Raw genomic sequence first — 6,304 nt, forward strand, 5'->3', positions numbered from 1 at the left:
GGGAGCTCGACACTGCAGATGTACTTAGTGCGACTGAATTATACATTAACCCTCGTTAAAAGGGTAACTTTTTTTTTAAGGGTTTTGCTATAGAGCTCATGGGCTCACCAAAGAGAGGTGGAAAGAGGGGAAGTGACGTGCTGGTAAATGCTTTGCAACTGGGTCTCAGAAGGGTGGAGGCAGGGAAAGCCCTGCTTTGTGTCTCTCTCTGTCTCTCTGGCAAGCGCACACACCCTGTAGCTAAAACCTCTCTCAAAAATAAATAAATAAAGGGAACCAGCAATTAGCGTAATGGCTATGTCGCTGGACTCCCACGTAGTCGACCACGGTTTGCGTCCCGGACCCAGTGGCTTAAAACTCACGCCGGGCGCGTGTGCGTGCGTGCCCAAGATCCCAAGAGGAGAATGGAGGAGAAGGGATTGCGGCGTGACCAACCCCCCTGGGGGGTGATTTCTCGCTTTCTGTCTCTCTGTCTCTCTCTGTCTGTCTGGCGAGCGCACGTGCCCTATAGTGAAAAACCTCTCCCAAAAAATAATAATAATAATAAATAAATGAATAAATAAATTACTACAAACCCAGCTTTGGTGGCACACATTGCTAAGATACTATGCTCCATAGGCTGGGACTGCATGGAAAGTTCAGGTTCGAATCCCAGTCTCACCTAAAGGCTGCGTATGGTGGTACATGCCTGTAATCCTAGCTACCTGGGAACACTGAGGCAGGAGGACTGCCTGTCCTGAGTAACTTAGGGAGACCCTGTCTAAAAACCGCACAGGGCCTGGTGGTGCCTATCTGTAGCCTCAACTGGGAGGCCGAAGCAGGAAGATCATGACAGCAAGACTGTCTAAAAATAAACAGATGGGTAGATGGGTAGATAGAGATCACTAGATATGGAAACACAAAAATCAAGATCAATATCTCCCCAAATTCTACCACCCAGAGACAAGCGCCATTAACATTTGGATGCAAATATAAAAAATATCATATTCCTTCATGTTAATAGATACGCCTCATACCCTATGCCTTTTGGAGCACATGCATATATCCCCACAATAAACTAATTTGCTATTGTTGGCATTTAGGCCCCACCTTTCTGTTGTTGCTATGAGTATACATAACATGGCAAGGGACATCCCCATACACGTATTTTTCCACACTTGTGTAATTATATCCTTATAATGAGAATTCCTACGGGTGGAACTGCTGAGTCAGGGACTCCCTCAGGAAGGCTGTCAACAGAACATTAAGCGTAAAACCACACTGAGGATGTTGAATTCTGTCATATGAAAGGTTCTTTCGGACTTTTCTTGGGCTGCACTTGCGTGTCTGTGACATTACACGGGTTCAGAAAGGGTAGGACTGTCCTTTCCATGAGAACCAGCACCTCCCTCTCTCCCTGCCAGATCTCCTCTGGGGACCCACCATGCCTGTGCCATGCAGTGACCCTGGTGTACAGGAAGGCAGAGCCATACTGGCTTAGTGGGTACTGAATTCCCTTAGCCAGCAGCAGAGACTCTAGGACGGCCCGGTGCTGGGCACCCCACAAGCATAGACACAAGGGCTTGTGGAATCATTTCCTTCCTTGCCGTGAAGATGGGAAAACTAAGCCCCCAAAGGTTGATAGCATAAGCATCTCAGTAATCATTAAATGGACCCCACAAGTGTCTCGTGGTGATTCAACCGGCTCGGGGCAAAGTTTGAACATGTCCAAAGAACCCCAAGTTTCAGATACCTCATATAATTCTTATCCTCCCCTTCTCCATTTACTCAATTGGAAATTGAGATCAGTGGGGCGACATCCCGGCTCACTGATGGCCAGATGTGTGCGGGAGCCATTCCCACTGGCTGTCAGAGGCAGATGGTGACATCCCTTCCCAACTCAGTGTTCAGTGACACCATGCTGATGGCTTGAAATCAGTCACCGTGGGAATTATTTATACCACAGAAGTCAGAATACCACAAAGCAGGGCTTTCCCTGCCTCCACCCTTCTGAGACCCAGTTGCAAAGCATTTACCAGCACGTCACTGGTCAAAACCATGTATGAAAGCCATGACCAGGGCCCCTCTGTTTCCTCAGCTCACCTAAGAACAGCCTCGCTCCACAAAAGCATTGCAATGCACGTTTTGTGGCACACCCTCTCAGACCCACTGTAGGCCCCTTCTCCGTCAGCTAGTGAGCCAGCAAATATTTTCCCGAAAGCTTGCTGTGTGCCAGGCCCCCTCCGCCCCAAGTGCAGACAGAAGTTCTTTTGATCTTTATGATATCACTGTGAGGTCATTCCCATCTGACAGTTGGGGAAACTGAGACGTTTTTTAAAAAATTATTTATTTAATTTTACTTCTTAAATTTTTTCTAATTTGACCAGAGACAGAAAGAGAGAGAGAAAGGGAAAGTGAGAAGGCAAGCCTCTAGGTCTAGGGTTCAAACCATCATTGGCTATGCGAGAGTTTGGCGCCTTAACCACCATGCCACCTGCCAGCCCCTAAACTATTTTTGTTTTTGTTTTTGCTTTTATTTTAACCATAGGGTGTCTGGGCTCACCTGAGAGAGAGAGAGAGAAATAGCAAGCCAAAAAGTGAGAAATCATCCCTCATGGAGGATGGCCATGCCATGCAATCCTTTCTCCTCCAGTCTCTTGTTGGAATTTTGGGCATGCACCCACACATGCACACCCAGTGTGATTTTCAAGTCACCAGGTCTGGGACTTGAACTTCAGCTGGTCATGTGGGAATCCAGTACCTTAACCACCACACCATCTGCTGGCTCTGGGATAACTGAGACTTTCAATGACTTCTTCTTCTTCTTCTTTTTTTTTTTTAAAGAATTAATTTTATTTATTCATTCATTCATTTTAATTTGGGCAGAGAGTGAGACAGAGAGCGAGAGCTTGAGAAAGCAAGCTACCAGGTCCAGGACTTGAACCATGGTTGGTTATGTGGGCATGTCCAGTGCCTTACCCACCACGCCACCTGCTGGTCCCAGACTTTCAATGACTTCTTAGCTATAAACTTAGGCCTGTCTTATGTTGGTTTCCCCCAGAAATAGACCCTGAGGCAGGGACTCAGGTGCAGGCACAAGGAGAATGAAGTGAGACAAGGTAGGGAAGGATGCCGGTGAAGAGAGTGAATTCTAGTGTGAGATTCGGGACTTGGTCCTGCTAGAGAACTCTTAGAGACAGTAGAGAACAAGTCCCAAAGCTATCCCAACAGAGAGGTGGGAGAGCTGTCATCAGTTGAAGCTAAGTGAACATGGGGAGGACGCAGGTGAACTGATTACATCACCCCGATCTGTGCAATTAGAACACGGTAGAATGCAGTTCAAACTCCATATCTCTTTTCACTACACTTGTAAAAACGAGCAGTTAATCCAACAGGCACTTAACTGAGGGCCAACTGTGGGTGAAGCCTATGTGGCAAATCACTTTGGGCTAATACAGCCAAAGAATGCACAAAGTATCTTTTGGCCAATTCTTATCAATAGAAAGAGTAGGAAAAAACCCTCCATATCACTCTGTGCATCCTACAGAAATTAGTCAAATGCCTATCCAGGGCCTCTTTTTTGTTTTTCATTTTGTTTTGTTTTGTTTTTGAGAGAGATTTTTGCTATAGGGTGCATGCACTTTCCAGGGACAGAGAGAGAGAGAGACAGAAAGTGAGAAATCATTCACCCAGGGGGGATGGCCACGCAGCAATCCCTTCTCCATTCTCCTCTTGAGATTTTGGGCCTGCACGCACATCCGCATGGCATGAGTTTCAAGCTGCCAGGTCTGGGACTCAAACCATGGTCAGCCATACGGGAGTCCAGTGTCTTAACCACCATGCCACCTGTGGCCCCAGACCCCCTTCTTTTATGTGAGAGACTTCCTCTCTCTTGAGCTACAACTGCCTTGGACCAGAGTTCTGCAGTCCCACACTGTTATCTCAAACATCTACACCACCTTGTGATTAGAGGCTGCAGCGTCTGCCATTCCCCGGATGATCAAAACATCCCTCTTGGCCTGCCAGCCAAGTCCGAGGATGTCTCTGTTTACTGCACTCTACTTCTACCATGTCTCCTGCCCCAGTCACCAACCTCACCCTTACACAGCCATGTCCTCACTGGGAACCCACAAGCAAGCCAAATAACATGAAGCTAGCAATCACAGGCCTGTGGGAGCCTATGCCATCTTAAGGACTTTAAAAAAATTCTCCTGGGAGGCAGGGAGGTGCTTAAATAGGTCAGTGTGTCACCGGAGTAAATAACTGGCCTGTGCTGTGAAGAGTGGCAGGAGGGCAGGAAGGCGCAGGAGGGACACCACCCTAGCTCGCTAAACCAGCTGCAGCAGCTATGGCGGCTATGCTTGAGCACAGGGTCTGGATGTCTTGCTCCATTCCAAGCACACTGCTGAGACCTGCCCAGTTTTTTACCCTGAAGAGGCAAACGAGACTTGGGCAAGGCCAAGGACTGCTCTTGGGTCACCTCCCAGCCTCTCCTTGGGACTCCGTAAGCCCCCATCTCCCAGTCAGTTGAGGACGCTTCCTGCCAAAGTACCCTAAAGAGGACTGAAAGCAAAAATCAGGCCAAGATTCTCCTGGGCTTAGATGACAGGCCCCCTTTCTGGCAAGTCCCGGAGTCCGGCCCTTTAAGGCAGCAGAGGTGCCAAGATGCATTGCCTGCGCTCCTCTCCAGTCAGCTCTCAGCTATTCCTATGCAGCTCAGGCACAGAAGGCAAACACCAAGCCTGGCTCCAGGGCACCAGGAAACAGACTCAAGAAATAAAAGCAAAACCAGTGGGCAGCCGAGAGGTCCCAGGTGGGCCAGAGCATCCAAGAGCAATGAAGAGCTAAGGGATGGTAAACACTGTCAGGATCAGGGTCATCTACCACCCCCACCACCTGCAGGAGAATGAAACAGACCCCAGACAGAGAGATGCAGAGAGGTGAACTGTGCGGCCCCAAGGGCAGAATGAGGCCACGCTGGGGAAGGTGGGGATGATGCTGGCTAGAGAGCCAGCAGGAGCAGGCACAGAGCATGCCCTGGCCCACCTGGCCAGATGCACAAAGTACACCCCTCACCTTCCTTGCAGGAGGCACAACTGGGTCCCCTCTCAGCCAGGCTCCTCAAAAATGCCCCTCATCATTCTAACAGGATCTCAACAGCACAAAAACGAGGGTAGTGGGGCACTTGTCTCCTCCATACTCCACCTCTGCTCTCCCATCTGCTGCAGGAGATGGGAGACCTTCCAGCCTCCCCAGCACAGGGAATCCCATACTAAAAAGTGCACACTCCCAGTACCCAGGCAGTCTACACGCTGTGCTTCTACCTCCTCTCAGGGTAAAAGCTGCCCCTCCTTCCAAAACTACCCACCACTCTGAGCTCAGCCATCATGTAAGGTCCCCTGGCCTGCCCCAGGCCCCAGGCAGAAGGCTGAGCTGCCCAGAAAGAAAAGGTGTCTGGTGGCCATGAAAAGGTGTCTGGTAGCCCTCTCCAGGGTCTCTGACCCCAAACCAGCACCACCCAGGAAATGCCACACTTAGTCCCTGGGACACTGCATTTGGGCACAAGCTTAAAAGACAAAAAACTAACTCGCCTCAGACGACCCAATATACCGGGTTTTTTTTTTTTTTTTAAAAGAATTATTTTATATAACTTTATTTATTTTAATTTAACCAGAGAGGGACACAGAGACACAGAGAAAGTGAGAAAGCAAGTTGCCAGGTCCAGGACTCAAACCACAATCAGCCATGTGGAAGTCCAGCACCCTTAACCACCACACCACGTGCGGGCCCCCAACTCAATATATCTTAGCCACGAGAGATTTCTTTAATTCTCCAGAACACCTGTGGGAAAAGCTCCCAGTAAGTAAATGCAGATAAGTAAGACAAATCCAACCGCAGATTCCCCATCCAGTCGCTCCTGAAAAAAGGCCTCGGGCTGTCTCCCAGCTGTTCAAAAGAATCGTGGTTTCTAAGTCTTTCCTCCCATTGTACCAAGATCAGCTTTGGCAGGAACCGAATCCTGCCCCGAGACCATTGTTATTTGTCAGCTCGTTCATTCATTCATCACGTGGAAGGTACTTACTATCGGCGGCCCGTTGTACACACTGCCTCTGCTCCTGGGGAGAACACGGATTCCGGACACCTGAGAACACAGTGCGTGCCGTGATGAGAAGCCTCGCGCTGGGCTTCTCCAGTCGCTTTGGCAGCGCAGAGGTCCTGCGGACAGCCCAGGACGCACACAGCTCCCCAAAGGAGACCCCTCGGTCTCCCTGTAAGGACCCCGCCACTCTGCTGTTCCGGGGCTCTCCCGACTTCGCGCTGAGTG

At 49.5% G+C, this 6,304-nt stretch overlaps 1 protein-coding gene across 1 annotated transcript in view; it reads right to left on the bottom strand.

Annotated features, from left to right (window-relative positions):
- The window catches only part of RASSF2 (Ras association domain family member 2), a 50,161-nt gene extending 43,867 nt beyond the window's left edge, over positions 1-6,294 (bottom strand). Inside the window, exon 1 of the mRNA XM_006163980.3 lies at positions 6,062-6,294. The gene's annotated coding sequence lies outside the window, so the exon portion shown is untranslated. The remainder of the gene's footprint in view (positions 1-6,061) is intronic.
- Positions 6,295-6,304: the final 10 nt, after the last annotated feature.

The sequence above is a fragment of the Tupaia chinensis genome, unplaced genomic scaffold (assembly GCF_000334495.1).
Source record: "Tupaia chinensis unplaced genomic scaffold, TupChi_1.0 Scaffold143574_1, whole genome shotgun sequence".
In the NCBI taxonomy this organism is placed as follows: Eukaryota; Metazoa; Chordata; class Mammalia; order Scandentia; family Tupaiidae; genus Tupaia; species Tupaia belangeri.